This window comes from Marmota monax, unplaced genomic scaffold (assembly GCF_021218885.2).
Source record: "Marmota monax isolate L192 unplaced genomic scaffold, Marmota_monax_Labrador192_F-V1.1 WCK01_AAM20220418_F8-fsc00025, whole genome shotgun sequence".
Classification (NCBI taxonomy): Eukaryota; Metazoa; Chordata; class Mammalia; order Rodentia; family Sciuridae; genus Marmota; species Marmota monax.
The window spans coordinates 1,041,271-1,058,386 of record NW_026691950.1 but is presented as its reverse complement, the minus strand read 5'-3'; the positions used below and the strand labels follow the sequence as shown (position 1 = coordinate 1,058,386).

Here is a 17,116-nt window from a genome sequence, read left to right as displayed (position 1 = left end):
AAGGGCATCTAGGTTGGTTCCACAGTCTAGCTATTGTGAATTGTGCTGCTATGAACATCGATGTAGCAGTGTCCCTGTAGCATGCTCTTTTTAGGTCTTTAGGGAATAGACCGAGAAGGGGAATAGCTGGGTCAAATGGTGGCTCCATTTCCAGCTTTCCAAGAAATCTCCATACTGCTTTCCAAATTGGCTGCACCAATTTGCAAAGCCTCTTAACTGGCCTCCTCGCTCTTACTCTTGCCTCCCACATTAGAGTGGGTTTTTTAAGATGTAAATTATATTAGGCCATTCCCTGCTTAAAGCCTTCTAGTGACCTCCCTTTGCAGTTGGAACAAGAGTCCAACTCCTCCCAGTGACCTGGGTTGCTATCATGATCCGCCTGCTCACCTCTCTGCACTGTCCCCTTTACTTCTAATCCAGCCCAGTTGCCTTCTGGCTGGTCCCCCAGTGCATCACACTGGTTCCCCACTGTGTCACCATTACACTTGGCCACACCACTTCCCCTGCTGAGATTAGTCTCCCTGAACAGCTTGGCTTGTCCTCACCTTTCACATCCCAATGTCACCTCCAGTGGGGATGTGGGGGGGGGGGTGTGGGCTGCTCCCCCATTCTAAAACAACCCACCCCTAGTCCTTGGGGGGCACTTTCTCCTGTTGGTTTTCATCACAGCACATCATTCTGCAGTTATCTTGTTTACTTGTTTACCTGTTTATTCGGTTTCTCCTCCACTGAAATGCAAGCCGCAGTTAAATGGGACCCTTCTCAATGCGTTCCCCGCTTCTCCCTGGTGCTGAGTGGACAGTTCATCGTCCATGGTAGATACACGGTCAAAACTTGGATGAAGGCGTCTCCCTGACTGGCCACAACATCTTTGAAGCCCTCAATGCAGAGGTGGCTGTGCTGGAGCACAGCAGGGGTGGCCCTGGTGGAGTCCATGCTGAGCTGCCCTGCTGGCGGGCTGGTCTCTCAGGCTGCTAGGAGAGCTGCCCTTGGTCTTGGATACCTTTGTCTTTGCTTGGGTGTCCCCATGCTTGTCTCCACTGGCCACTTGTTAGGTGAGAGGACCCCGGGTGTCACCTGATGTTGGGAGAAAGGAACGCTTCCTGCAGAGACCGGGCGAGCCTTTCCCCAGTGCAGCCCCAACACCCAGCAGCCCCTTCTGCCTGCGTGGAGCAAGCCCTTCTGTTGAGACAGTTGTGAAGGTTACTCGGATTTGATCAGTGCATATGCTGTGCACCTGTGTAGAAATATCACACTGCACCTCTTAAATATACACCATCATTTCATGTCAATCAAAATTTTAATAAATGTATATTTCAGCATTTCTCATATATTTTAAATGTTCTCACCACCAAGGAACAATAAGTATGTGAAGGGATAGTTAATTAACTGGATTTACTCATTCAACAGAGTCTACGTGTGCCACATCCCATTGTACCCCATAAACATAAGCAATTATTAATTAAAAATAAAATTTAAAAACAACAGAAAATTTTGCTTCCCAGCCTTTCTCGGTGAGATTAAAAAATGGACTCAGAAAGATGGAGGAAAACAAACAAACAAACAACAACAAAAACAGAATTCCACACAGGTAGAACGTCTCTTCTGTAGCACAAAAGGACCAGGCTGGTTGCAAACTTCATGGCTCAGTGCAGCATGAAGGGACAGAGTGATGCCTCTGATGGACCCGCTTTCCTGGTGGAAAATGAGCCCCTGGGCAAAGGGAGAGTTTATACTTATATAGTTACACTGAGAGGTGACTTAATTCATGAGCATGTCAGGTTGGGCCTCAGGAATTTGGGATCAGTTTTACTGGGCGAGATGGGGGTGTCAAGGGTCAGCAGTCAGTATCTGGGGTTTGTCTTTTCTGGGCCAGATAAAGGGTCTGGGGAAGGATTTGTCTTGGGAAGGATCAATCCTCTGGCCTCTTCCCAGAGGCTGACATTCCAGACCTGATGGATATCTCCTCCCAAGGGCCTGTCTTGTCACTAGGAAAGAATGTATTGGGAAAGGATCAATGTTATCAATGTATTGCCTCTCCCTCATCCCCTGTCCCTAGGCCACACTACTTTGGGGTTTGTCATTTTCCATATCCAATACCCTCCATCCATGTTTGTGCTATACTTTCAGATGCCCCCAACAGATGTGCCAGTTTGTGAAGTTTGCCTTAATATATTTACAATTATTAAACACTGTGATGAGAATAAAGATTAGATTCCTTACTCATGTAACAGGTTACATAATGAGGGAAGGAATCATCCACTTTGACTGCTGTAATGAAGTGCCATAGACTGAATGTCTTATAAACAGAAGAAATTCATTGCTCACGACTCTGGAGACTAGCCTGAGATCAAGGTGCTGGCAGTCTTGGTGTCTAGCAAGGGCCATCTTTCTGCTTCATACGTTCCAGCTGTGTCTTCATATACCGGGGAGGAGGAAGGAGCTCTGGGTCTCTTTTATAAGGGCCCTAATCCCACTCCATAACCCAGTCACCACCCCAAGCCCCGCTTATTACCATTCCTTTGATGATTAGGATTTCAACATAAGAATTTTGACACAAACATTCAGTCACAGCAAACAGGATGAGAAACCTAGGTTACTGATCAAGGAGGGCTGCGAGGATGAGCCCTGTGGAGAGCTGCTTGGACAACACTTGGCAGCGTGAGGGTCCTGGGCTTGTGGCTGGGAAGGCCCTTCAAAGGGGAAGCCTCGGTGGGTGCAAAGTTGGAAGGACATCGTGAGCAGAGAGAGCATCGGTGGGCTTGGTGTGTTAGTCGCCCAGGCTGTTATGAAAATGACCACTACACAGTGGCTTACGACAACGGAAATGGACTTCTCACCATTCAGAAGGCTGGAGTCAGAAATCAAGTGTTGGCAGGATTTGTACTTTCTGGAGTTTCTGTGGGAGAAATCATCCCAGGCCTCTCCTGGCTTCTGTGGTTGCTGGCAGTCCTTAGTGGTGTGTGGCTTTGCCTCCATCTTCACCAGGTCTTCTCTGCAGTCTCTGTGCCTTCTCTTTTCCCATCTTTTACAAGGATACACTAGTTGGATTTAGGAGCCTCCTCAATCCTTTGTGACCACATCTTGATCCTTAGTTTAATCACATCTGCAAAGACTCTATCTCCAATAAGGTCATATTTTGATGTTCTAGGACATGAGTCTTTCTGGGGGAGGGGACCACTATTCAACCCACTACTCTGGGTTGGTGTAGCCATCTCTGATGGCCTGGGGACTCTGCTGAATGTGGTAGGAGGGGAAAACCGTTTTCTTAGGGAGAGGGAAGAATCTGAAAGGGGCCGCTTGGGAGTCAGAGGTACAAAGAAGAGTGAGAGCGGCAAAGAGACTAGAAACAATGAGATCTTTCTCTTTCTTCCGTGAGAGAAAGTGAAAGGGTGGATAGAGGGCACAAGTGTAAATGGGGAGCATGTGTGAATTTTAAAGAGAAAGCGAACACACACACACACACACACACACACACACACACCCACACACATGAATATTAAAAAAAGAGGAAGTATTTTGATCTAGATTCTAGAGATTGACTTCCTTAGAAAGGAATAAGACTAAACTCTAGGCAGTGAATGAGGCCTGAGGGGAATTTCTAAATACAGGGACTTTCTGAGGGTTTTAAATTATAGTTTATGCAGATTACCAACATAGTCAAATCTAAATATGAGGTAGTTTTTATTTTATTTAGTCATTTCATCAATTGGATTCTGAAACTCTTGTCACCCCTGGGTAATATCTTGAGCATATTTCACACCTCTCAGTCATCTTGAGGTATCAGTTCTGCAATCTAGTTGAACAGTTTTAATCCCATCTCCATCTGAAGCTCATTCCCTTTTCCCATATCATAAACTAGTATCCTAGACACAGCTCAACGTTGGCAAGGGGTAAGATGGGCATGATTTTCCTGAGATACACACTTCCTGCCTCTCCTTCCTCCAGATTTAGGGCCTGCCCCCCAGGTAGAGACCAGGGATGGAGGGTTGGAAAGCAGATATCCTCTTCTATAGTTGTGCTCATTAAGGTAAGTTTAAGAAGCAGAACAGGGCTGGGGTGTGGTGGCTCACTTCTGTAATACCAGCAGTTCAGGAGGCTGAGCAAGGAGAATTTGCAAGTTCAAAGCCAGCAACTGAGCAAGGCTCTAAGCAACTCAGCAAGACCCTGTATCAAAATAAAAATTTAAAAAGGCTCAGTCGGGTTCAATCTCCGGTACCAAAAAAATAAAATAAAATAAAAGCAGCAGCAGCAGCAGCAGATCAGGGAGATCCCAAATACTGGGGCTTAAATGAGATAGGACTTTGTTTCTTCTTAAATAATAGGGAAAGTATAGACAGGAGGTCTCTGATAGTGTATTAGTCTACTTTTTTGTTACTATAACAAAATATACAAGATGTGTGTGTGTATGTGTGTGTGTGTGTGTGTGTGTGTATATATATATATATATATATATATTTTTTTTTTTTGTCTATCTACCTAACAGTTTTGGGGGGTTGGAAGTCCAAAGAGCATGGTGCTGGCTCTGGTGAAGGTCTGTCTGGCTATATCACATCATGGTGGATGGCATCATGGTGGGACCATGTGAGAGAAAGAGAAATCATAGGGTGAAACAGAAAGCCAGAGAGATAGTAGGAAGGAGCTAGGCTTTCTGTTTATAACAACCCTTTCAAAACAACTAACCAGGTTCCCACAAGAACTATTATCAGTTTCTTCCAAGGGCATGTTTTAAATTACCTAACCAACTTGCATTAGGCCCCACCTCTTAAAGCGCCCACCACTTCTCAACACTGTCACCCTTGGAGCCAAGCTTCCAACCCAAGAGACATTTGAGGGTCAAACTGCATCCAAATAATAGCAGATGGATAGCTATCCCTATTCATAGTCATTCAAAGGTGGCCAGTTAGCTCTGTTTCCAGTTCTTGTCTTCTCCACAGTTCTCGCCATCCTGTTTTATGTGGAGTTACAGGAACTAATGAAGTACTGCTGTGTCTTCTTTGAGAGCTGTGTATAAAGGGAAGCTGAGGTAGAGGTATATGATATCATAGTCACTATTGCTTTTTGACAAGGATTATGTAACAAGAACTGTCCAGTAGACACCATCCATCTACTAATGTACTCTCCTGAACTCCAGGGGCTAGAGTGTAATGTCGTCTAAAACTGCTTTAGAAAGTGACCAACCTCAGAGGATCCTTTATCAACGTAAGCAACATCCTGAGGAAAGAGATGCCTGGGCTCCTAGATCAGCCTTGTGAGTGACTCTACTGGCACTCCCCCTCCACTTGGCTTTCGAAGAGAAGATGTCAGCTCCTCTATGGAGAGCATAAAAGGCGGCAGGCTTACCTGCTACTGCCCCCTCCCCGAATCTGGCATTATGAGGTGGACTGGGGAATTTGAGGGCGGGATGATGGTGAGGATGGGGCCAGCTAGGTCAGCTGTTTCTTGGAATGCCCTGGGAGAAGTGCCTGATCCCAATTCTTGGCAGTTTTCATAGAATGTGGGTATGTAACACTTCCTTGTTTTCAGTTTTGAACCCAAGCCATAGGAAAAGTTCCAATTGACACCCTGTTTCATAATCAGGAGAAGGGAAACAAAAACTCTTCACTGAATTACATGTTAGATGAGCAATCGAGAAAAAAAAATTGTAAATTTGAGTTAAAAAATCAATAAAGGACATATTACCCATAGCAAGAGGAGAAAAAGTGGAGATTAATGGTATGGCTTATATCCATTGGTTCAGAAAGTCTACTTCATAGAATACATCCTAAGAAAATAATTGTTCATACATGTCCCAGAGAAACATTGCTGCTTATTGTAGTGTTGTTTCTAATATTGAAAACAGTTTAAATATTCAGCAATAGAAGACTGGTTAGATACATTGTATAATAAAATGTTTAAAATATATTATGGGGCTGGGGTTGTGGCTCAGTGGTAGAGTATTTGCCTAGCCTGTGTGAGGTACTGGGTTCAATCCTCAGCATCACATTAAAAAAAAATTAAACAAAGATATTGTGTCTATCTACAACTTAAAAAAATTAAATAATATACATTATAAATAAAACAAAATATCATCCAACCAATAATAACAAAGTGTGGATGAATACTTACTGACATTAAAAGGTATTTGATATATTATGAATTGAGAAAAACAGATAAAAAGTAACATACAATAAATCCAATCCAATAAAATTATTCACTGAATAAAAAAATAACATACATAGGCTTTTTCAAGATCGTGGACTTGAGAAGGTCATGGTGGTGTTAAACCAAGAAAGCAGACAGGCAACTTCTCAGCAAGGTGGGTGGAAAAAAAACAAAAAGGGACGTTCCTGGAAATTCATTCTGTAAATTCAAAGCAGATCAGGGACTCAGAAGGTTGGACATAATAAAATAAGGAAAAAATCCCCAGTGCCACTGCCACCTATACTGCTGTTGCCTGCTGCAGTGGTCCCCCCCTCACCCCTACAAACAAAATGGAGGGATAAAGGAATTAAAGGGATTTTCATTTTTAGGAGACCTGAGGCATGTCTGGGTATGGGGAGATCAGAGATCAAAGACACCGCCCAACTAACCTGAAAGGTGTGCAGCACAGTATCCTGGTGTGGGAAAGAAGCTGCGGCTCTTCCAGCTGCCCGCGGAGGAGAGGAAGGAACCATTCTGCAGCTATGTCGAGGGGACCTGTTTCCTGGCAAACCTGAGCTTGGCCCGAAATATAGGCCTGGCAAACTCACACCACATGACGTAGAGTGCCTAAGTGACCAGGAGAAAATCAAACATAGAGAGGGGTTTACATAGGGGAATACAGGTCGTGAAAACCCACCAGGATCCCCCATCTTCTCCTCCAGCCCAGCAGCTTGCAGAACCGGCTGGGAGAGATGCCCCCAGCCAGGATTGAAAGGGCTGGGGCAGGAGTGATTGAATTTGGAGACTGAACCTGAGACCAGGAATCATGGGGTCTGTGGGTACTGGAGCGGACTAAGGATTGGCTCCTCCATTGTATGAGAGGAACCAGGGACGATCCCTGGGGTGCCGTCTCCCAGTGTGGACCAGCAACTCCTGGGCCCTGGAGGTGCACTGATTTAAAGTCTTCAGACCAACTGGCATTAAACTGGCCTAAACTCTGCCCTCTAGGACCTCTGCTTATGGGATTTCCTCTCACACTCCAGCAACCCCACCTAACACTTGCTGAGAAGGGAAGCTGAGAATCTTTTGGCCTGAAATAGACAACAGAAACAAAACCTTTCACTGAAATCTTTTTTTTTTTAAATTGTTTTTCTTGTTTTCTTTGTTCAATTGTGACCTGAATAGTTCATTGACACTTATACATATTCATTTTTGTTTCTTTTTTCTCATTTATAGCATTTTTTTGGAGGAAGTTATTTTTCATGGATCAGTATTGCGAGGACTACGATGTTTGATATTTTGGTTGTTATTATATTCTTTTATTTTAAAAAATTTTATGTTACACATTTTTTTCTCTTATATGTTTCCCTTGATTCTCTTTATCTCTTCCACAGAGGTGTGGAAATACAAACCAAAGTAATGTATATTTTTTTTCCAGATATTTTGTAAGCAGATCAGTTAGTAGCAAGAAATCAGCTGTGGTGAGAATAGGGACACCACAAATATCAACAAATGCTACAAATCAGACTGGTTTTTGAACCGGTTTACTGGCACACAGCTGAATGGCATTAGTAATAGCAAATAAAACGTGGACTTGCTTACATAAAAATGTATATATTTATTAGTTCAAAAGATCATGAAATGGAAAGGTGAACAACGGAGTGCATGTTTGCAAAATGTTTGACCGAAGGTCAATGTCAGTAACATAAGACAATGTAAAAACATAACTCCGATAGAAAAATAGGTAAAATGACATGAACAGGCATTAAAGAGATATGAATTGCCAACAAATATTTAAAAAAAGTCCAATAACACTTATAGTGGAACAAAAAATGAAACAATAATGAGATAATGCTGTACATCAATGAAATTGCCAGATGCCTAAAATGCTCTTTTCTGGGCGGGTGTGTATAATGTGTGCTCTGACACTCCTGGAGAGCAGGTGCACTGGAACACACTTTATGGAAAGCACTTTGGTTGATATGCATCAAGAACATAAAAAAGTCCATGTTTTTTAATCTGGTTATTTCTTTCTAGGAATTTTTTTTAATAGTAAAAAATCCAGACCAAGACTCTATAAAAGTGCTTGTTAACATTTTGTGAAACTGAAAGAGCAAATCCCCACCCTCCTCCTGCTGTCAGGCACATGGTTGGAAATGGCCTGTCTGACCTGAGATTTACTCAGGTATTGACATTCTAGTGTCAATTTCAAAAAATTTGACTGGAAAGTGTTAGGTCGTTAAGGGAAAATTCATTAAAATGTAGAAGTCTGAACAATGCCATTCACATTCCCCCTGAGATTTGTGGGACACGATTTGAAGTTCTAGGCTCTGGTGGGTTAGAGAAATTGTGGAATTATGTGGAGAAAGTAGGGAGGAAAGAAAAGTGCTAAGTTTGAATAGGGGTAGTGTCCCCCAAAGGTCATGTGTGGAGGACTCACTCCTCAGGGTGTTACATTTGAGAGGTGTTGTGGATCTTTATAAGGTGGGGCCTAGAGGGAGGTTCGTGGGTCATTGGGAATGTGTCTTTAAAGTGGATTGTGGGAAATTAGCCTTTTCCTCTTTCTCTCTTTTCTGGCTCATGAGGTGGGCATTTTTGTTCCACCATACACTCACTGTCATTGCCATCTGGCACACCACCAGAGGTCCAAAGCAATGGATCTGCCTGGTCTTGGACTGGAATCTCCAGAACTGGGAGCCAAAGTAAACCTTTTGTCTTTATAAGTTAATTATCTCAGGCATTTCACTATAATGGTGGAAAACTGAATAACAGAAAGAAAGGAACATGCTATGCACATGATGGGAACACTAACCCCACTGTGAGAAGAACCTCACAAATTATGATACTGTGCTTATTGATTAAGAAACCATCCACACCTTCGTGGCAAAAGTGTAATAGGGACTTAGAGAAGCTGCTTTTGCTAAAAGCACTGACTCTACTTAGTTCTGCAGATGCCCAATGGATGACTGAAAGCAGAATAAAGCTTGGCATCTGTACCTTCATTTTGTATCATTTTAGGTATATGCATGGTGTTGCAAGTCTGTAGTCCCAGCTACTTGGGAAGCTAAGGCAGGAGGATTGCAAGTTCAAGTCCAGCCTAGGCAACTCAGTGAGACCCTGTCTCAAGGATCGGGATACAGCGTGGTGTTGTGATCCCTGGATTTGATCCCCAGTGTGGAAGAAGATGCTCAACATCATATTGATCAGGGAAATGCAAGTCAGAATCACGATGAGATACCACTTCATACTTGATAGGATGGCTATAATACAAGAGAGATGACAAGAAAATATCAGCAAGGTTGTGGAGAAATTGGAACCCTTACATACTGTGGGTGGGAAGGTAAAATGGCACAGATGTTTTCAAATGTTCTGGCAATTCCTCATATGGCTAACTGTAGAATCCCCGATTTATGCATTGGTTCCTCTCCTAGGTATATGCCTGAGAAAATATGTCAATGAAAAAACTTGTATATAAATGTTTATAGCAGCATTACTCGTAAAAACCATAGTGTCCATCAACTGAGGAATGGGTAAATAAAATATGGCATATCTACACAACAGAAAATTATTTGGTAATAAAGAAGGTGAAATGCCGGTGCATGTTACAACATGGATGAACCATGAAAACCCAAAGCTACGTGAAAGAAGTTGATCATAAAGTGCACATGTTATATACAAATATACAGAGATTAGTACCATCTATGGAGTAGAGGAGTGGTTTCCGGAGTGGAGAGTGAGGGCTAAGGGATGTAATGCTATTTTCTAAGGTGATGAGAATGTTCTAAATTGATTGTGGGGGGTGGTTTCACAACTCTGTGATTACACCTAAAGCCATTCATTTTTACACCTATAAGTTTGTAAATTTTTATAGTATGTGAATATATTTCAATAAAGCTAAAAAAAAACTAACTATAATTTACATCGAATTGACAGACTGTTTATACTACCCTGGATTCTATAAGAAATGTCTGGGTATGGGATAAAGGTGGTCAGAGAAATTGCTGTGGAAAGAAGTATGGGATTGCCTAGACTATAAGTAGGAGATCTTCATTTCGAAAGAGCTCTTCAGGCTGCTGTTAACTGGACTTGGACTTGGACTTTGTGCATGGCTGTGATACCTCCACTAGACCTGTGCTGTCCAAGATGGAAGCCTTTAGTCACAGGGGATCGTGGTGAACCTGAAATGTGGGTAACCCAATTGAGATGTGTTGAATACCCACTGACTTTTGAAGACCTAGAATTAAAAAAAAAAAAAAATCTCATTAGAGTAATGTTTTGTATTGCTCACATGTTTAAAAAATATGTTGGTTATATTGAGTTAAATGAAATATGAGAAAGTCGAGAAAGAAGCCATATTATCTGAGAATGAGAGCTTTCCTGGGGGTGTGGCTGTCTGATCACGGATATGCATGATCACAGTGTGCGTCTGCTCAAGGATCGGAGAGGACAAGGAGACAGGTGGGCAGCCCCGAGCGCTGGAGGACTTGAGAGGAGAGGCAAGACCTGACAAACGCTGAGGAGTTGCACCTGGCATCCCACTTGCTTCCTGGGTTCAGAGTCAGGGTGAGCCAGGTCCGGAATTCTTAGTCAAACACTGCCCTTGTCTCCAGTGACAGATTTAAGTGAAGAAATGGTGCATGAGCAAGTGGGAGATTCATTCTTTTAGCTTCTGAAATAAATTTGTAAATCATTTTTTCCTGTTAAATTCTAAGATGAGGAGGGGTGCAGAGGGAGAGAGACTGTATTATAAATCAAAAAGAAGTCCACAGTCCTTACTTTAGGGACTCGAACCTGGACCTCTGTGTGGCAGAAAGGCTGACTCCAGGGGAAAGCTGTGGAGGGAGATAAAGAAGGCATCCTGTCCTCCCACATCAGACATTGACGGGACGTCAAGTGCAGAGGCAGATGGTTGGCATCCCTCAGCTTTATTTGCCCATGTGTGGTTTTGCCATTTTTGTTGTTGTTGGTTTAAAAGACAAGAGCGGAGCCATCAGAATGCCTCACTTGAGATTGCTGACACAACAACCCCAAGGAAGTATCTTGGCCCTTATCTGGAAAAAGAGAGTCTTGGTATGTTTTTGACACAGTGTTTAAAAATCATATTTTTCAAAAAGCTGGGAAATATCAATGGAAAAAAATCAGCACCAACTTGGATCTAAAAACCAATTGGTCAAAAAATATATGATTGCGCTGGGGTTGTGGCTCAGTGGTAGAATGCTTGCCTGGCACGTGTGAGGCACTGGGTTCAAACCTCAGCACTACATACAAAAAAATAAATAAACAAATATAATAAAGGCCTGCTGTCCATCTACAACTACAAAAATTTTTAAAACATATTCAGCCGCGTGACCAGCACGCTGGCTTCATACAAGAGGTTCATATTAGTGAGATCAAAATAAACACACAAGACTCAATTACCTTTTTCTTTGACGAGGTCTGAGACGGCCCTCCCTCTGGCTCCTGCCTCGAACCACCCGGTGGGGCAGCAAGGCTTACTCAGGACTAGCAGGAGAGAGAGAGAGAGAGAGAGCACGCCAGAGGATGGTCTTTTACTGGGGAACAAGAAATTCAGGGAAAAATTCCATCCAATGAAGGTCGAGGGGGACAGCATTCCAAGGTCAGGGTCAGTGATTGGTCTCAGGGTCAATGGTCAGTCACACCCCCACACGGAAGGGCTCTCACACCTAGAGAGGGTGGGGATTAGTTCAACACAGTTTAGCCAGAACGCCTCACACCCAATCAGGGAGGTGCCCAATCACGTGCGAGAATGGCTTCCCACAAACATGATTATCATCCATTCTATAGCATATGAATTAGCTTCCCTCTTTATGGATGTATTGCAGTAATACTTTAATCTTGACCCTTGCTCTTTCTGCTGTCAGTCACTGAGGTAGTGCATTGATCAAAAAGCCAGAGGAAGCCGGATGTGGTGGCGCATGCCTGTAATCCCAGCTTCTTGGGAGGCTGAGGCAGGAGGATTGCAAGTTTGAAGGCAGCCTCAGCAATTTAGCAAGACCCTGTTTCAAAATCAATATAAAAAGGGCTGGAGATGTAGCTCAGTGGTAGAGAGCCCCTGGGTTTCATCCCCTGTACCTCCAAAACAAACAAACCAAAAAGCTAGAAGAAGAGCAAAGCAGCTGAAACACACCCAACCCCACACCCCTGCCTCTCCCAGCACACCACTGGAATAGGCTTTTTGAATTCAGCCTTAAAAAATCTATGAATTATTAACATCACCTCCTTCACTTTGTTGGTGTCAACAGCAGTGAGCTGACTGTAGTGAAGGGATGTGATTCTCTTTGAGCACAGTTCTATTAATTGGCCCACAGACCCTATGAAAAGGAGAAAAGTTCATTCTTACTGCGATATGTAATCCCAGTGGACTTCAGTAGATGGCATAAAAGAGCTTTCTTGTCTTTTTTTTTTTTTTTCAACACTGAATAAAAATAAAAGTTCACGGAAGTTACTTGAATTTCTTAAAGGCTGCCAAACAGAACAGACTGGCAGGTTGTCTTGGTAAGCAACATCTTATTTTATTCCACAAAAGAAAATAATGGTGTAGCTAGTTACTGGGTGTAGAAATTGCAGAAGTCTCTAAGCCCTGGGTTATATTTCATATATATACTTATTGTGTGGTTTGAACTAGCATTTGTTTATCAGCTCCTAATCCTAAATCAGAGAAAAAAATTTATTTTGCTGGATAATACTTCATGTGTGATTTGCTTTCAAGAGAGATTTTTTAAGTAGGAAGATAAACATTTGGGTCACAGAGGTTTTCTGGCTTTCTTTCAGAACTGCTCGTTTTTAAATTTTAGATGACATTACCCTTCCCTTTGTCCCCCTCCATCCACAGTCTTTGCATTGAAAATGTTCAGGAAAATGGGACATGTGATGGTTTGCGTCTGGTTAGAGTGTGTTCCTCCAAGGGTTCACGTCTTGGAATTTAATCACTACGGTGAGGTGTTGAATGGGTGGAAACTCAAACTGATTCTGGGATTTAGAGGTGGGGCCTTTGGAAGGGGGTGAGGATTAGGTAAATTTATTAGGGTGGGTTTCATGATTGAGTCTTTATAAGAAGAGAGAGAAAGACCAGAAGACACACACACACAGGTGCCACGAGATGCCTGCACTGCGTTGGGACTGCCAGCAAGAAGATCATCACCAGATGCAGCCCCTTTATTTGGACCAGTACTGTGAGTCCAAATCAACCTCTTTTCTTAAGTAGCCTGCCTTTGCTGTTTCGTTATACTAATTAAAAGGAAAAAGAAAAAAACAAACAGGCTAGCGTAGGATATGCATGTCTCTCCTGGAGGCATCTCCAGCTCCTCTGTTGGAATTGGCAGGTTTATTTTAGTTTTTATTTGGGGTTGTCCCCATTCTTTTTCTGAGAACACTGAAACTGTTCTGGAGAGCTAGAGGTCAGGGGGAATTGTAGGTTTTGAAAATGTTTTTAAGGTCATCTGCAGTTTGCTCTAAAGAACTGAAAGTGATTCCATCTTCTCCACAAAAAGCAAAGGTTCAAAACCACATGGAAACCAAGCAGAAAATCTCTTGAACTGGTTCCCATCCTTTTATCCTGTGGTTCATAGCTAGTTGATTTGGTGCAGAGAAGACTGGTGCTATGTATTTGCAGGACTGAACTTCAGGGCCAGATTGTTTGAGAAGTATACACGAGGATCACTGAAATACCAACTTAATGCCCCCAAAGTCTCCAAACCAAGGAGATTCAAATGTATTGCTTCCCTGAATCATCTGACGTGAGGCTATACCTACCATAATCACACACACAAAAAAAGACATAAACAAACCTGAAGGTTCTTATGCTTTTAAATTAAAGCTTCCTTTAACTGTTCAATTCAGTAAGTAATCATTTTATTTGGTAGTAAAATAATTTTGAGCTTCTAATATAGATGAATGTTAGTGACTGCCATTCAGACTTTGAGCAAAAAATATTTTGTTTACTCTAGAGAATTGAAACATGGATTTTCATTGAGTTGAGCAAGTTTGGTATATGAAATTTATAGATCCTGTAAATGTCTAAAATCAGTTCTTTATGTGTGCAATACTTAGATTTCTTAATTATGGAAATTACAAATGGTTGTGTCAACTGAGTACTTCAAAATAATGATTCTGTCTCTCTCTATATATACCATATAAATCATCACATAAAATCATCACACACACACACACACACACACACACACACACAAAACGGAGCTTTATTCAGCCACAAAGAAGAATGAAATTATATTATTTATAGGAAAATGGATGGAATTTGAAGACATCACGTTAAGCAAAATAAGCCAAGAAAGCATGAAATAAAAATGTCATGTTTTTCTCTCATGTGGAAGCTAGAGAGAAAAAAGGAGAAAAAAGGGTCTCATGAAAATAGAAGGGCTATCTAAGGGTAGAGGAAGGAAGTCACTGGGAAGGAAGAGGAAAGGGAAAGAGGGGGTATGGTGGGGGGTAAGACTGATCAAAAACTGTATGTGTAGGTAAGAATATGCCATAATGAAACCCACTAGTCAATGTAATTAACATACAACAATTAAAAAAAACAAAAATAATCGATGATTTTAAATGACAGAGCAAAATGAGGACTGGGTGTTGAGTCAATTAATTTATCTAATGATATTTGAGTCAATTAATTTAGCTAGATAGGAAACTATGCTTTTATTAAATACTTGGGGACAGACAATTTCATCCAGTTAAATCTTTTAGGAAGTTGTGAAGGAATATTTTGGGAAATTTCTGGGCTTTCCACCAAATATAATCAGTGCCATAAAAAGACCACCTTCACTTTTGACACGAACTTAAATGTTTGTCTCATCTTTCTTGCTCAGTCTTTGTGAATGCAATTAAGAGGGGCCTTCCTCTGTGTTGGAAGAAATGAGGATAACTAAGGTAACTTTGGACATTCCTACCAAAGGGTAAGTCCCAGGCAAGCTCTGCAAATCAGTTCAGTTTGCATGTCTAACTTGGGGAACTTTTGACACCAGGTTGTTTCTGGGAGTTGGATTATTTAAGTCCTTCTGCACCAGCTGAGATAAGGGAAGGGACGTGGGAGGAGGAATCTTTGCTGGTGCTCCTGGCCTGCTCATCAGTGCTGTTCCCAGGGATTTTGAATACGTTCTCTGAGAGCCGTGTGGCTGTGCGGCCCCAGCTGGAAGGGTTTCTGGGGCGAGAGGCGTATCACTCTCCAGGGTTCATCCCAAGGCAGCTCCCTCTGATACCATGTGTCACTGGAATGATGATGACAAAATGGCATCCGAGCCACCTGGGTTGATAACTAGTGCAACAGGCACAACCTAAGACAATGTCCACTTCATTGGGAAAAATACATACTCAATGAAGGAAAAACAGAGTGAGAAGGAAACAACTCCATTCCTCAGAACCTCCCAGGGCTCCCTGCCCTTGGCTGTCTCCAGCTAGAACCCTGACTGCTTGCAATGATCTCTAAGGCCTGGTGTGATCTTGGCTTCCTCTTACCTTTGCTCCCGTTGACTGTGCTAATGTAATCTCCTCGCTGTTCCTGAGACAAGCCAACTTCAATTCCATCTCAGGACCTTTGCCAGAAATGCCCCACCCCCAGGTTTTTCCACAGTGAATCTTTCACTTGATTCTGATTTTTATCTCAGACTCATCTCAAAAAGGCCTTCTCCAATGAGCCACTCAAAAATATCCCACCAAGCACCATGTCATACTTACAATTCACACTGCTTCAGTTTTCTACGTTGCACTTATCACTACATGAAATGAAGGTTAGTCATTTCTTTATTTTCTGTCTCCCCATCAGATAATTAGCTCCTTGAGAAATAGGACTTGTCTTGTTCACTGCTCTGTCTCTAGTTCCTAAAGCATGGCCAATAGGTAAAAAACAGATGAATGAATAGATCTTCTTTTTTTGTCTTTAAAAAAATTGTTCTTTTTTAGATATACATGACAGTAGGGTGTATTTCTACATATTATACACATATGGAGTACACCTTACTCTAATTAGGATCCCATTCTTGTCCTTTGGGCATATGCCAAGGAATGGGATAACTGATTCAAATGGTGGTTCCATTCCAGGTGTTCTGAGGAATCTCCAGACTGCTTTCCAGAGTGGTTGCACCAATTTGCAGTCCCACCAGCAATGTATGAGTGTACCTTTCCCCCCACAACCTTGCCGATATTTATTGTTACTTGTATACTTGATAATTGCTATTCTGACTGGAGTGAGATAAAATCTCTGTGTAGTTTTAATTTGCGTTTCTCTAAGTGCTAGAGATGTTGAGCATTTTTTCATATCTTTGTTGACTGAACGTATTTCTTCTTTGTGAAGTGCCTGTTCTGTTCCTTTGCCAATTTATTGATTGGGTTATTTGTGTTTTTTGGGGTGTTAAGTTTTTTGAGTTCTTTATATATCCTGGAGATTAATGCTGTCACTGAGATTCAGGTGGCAAAGATTTTCTCCCATTCTGTACTTTCTCTCTTCACATTCTTGATTATTTCCTTTTCTGTGAAGAAGCTTTTTAGTTTGATACCATTCCATTTATTGATTTTTTTTTATTTTACTTCTTGTGCTTTAGGAGTCTTGTTGAGGAAGTTGGTTCCTAAGCCCATGATGGAGATTGAGCCTATTTTTTCTGTTAGTAGGTGAAGGGTCTCTGGTCTAATGCCTAGACCACTTGACTACTCTGAGCTGAGTTTTATTCAGGGTGAGAGATAGGGGTTAAATTTCATTCTGCTACATGTGGATTTCCAGTTTTCCCAGCGCTATTTGGTGAAGAGGCTATCTTCTCCATTGCATGTTTCTGGTGCCTTTGTCTAGTATGAGTTAACTGTATTTATGTGGGTTTGTCTCTGTATCTTCTATTCTTCTATTCAAGCCTGTTTTGGTGCCAATACCATGCTGTTTTTATTACTATAAGTCTATAGTATAATTTAAAATCTGGTGTTGTGATGCCTCCTGCTTTTCTCACTAAGGATGTTTTGGCTATTCTGGGCTCTT

At 42.0% G+C, this 17,116-nt stretch overlaps 1 protein-coding gene across 11 annotated transcripts in view; it reads left to right on the top strand.

The window, feature by feature from the left end:
• Window positions 1-17,116, top strand: part of Tlr1 (toll like receptor 1) — a 48,442-nt gene that overhangs the window by 27,626 nt on the left and 3,700 nt on the right. For 2 of the 11 annotated variants that reach the window (XM_046448795.2, XM_058580088.1), the window contains exon 2: window positions 14,967-15,053. The exons of 2 other annotated variants lie outside the window; for them this stretch is intronic. The gene's annotated coding sequence lies outside the window, so the exon portion shown is untranslated. 7 more of the 11 variants (XM_046448869.2, XM_046448520.1, XM_058580122.1 and 4 more) reach the window with 7 other exon arrangements.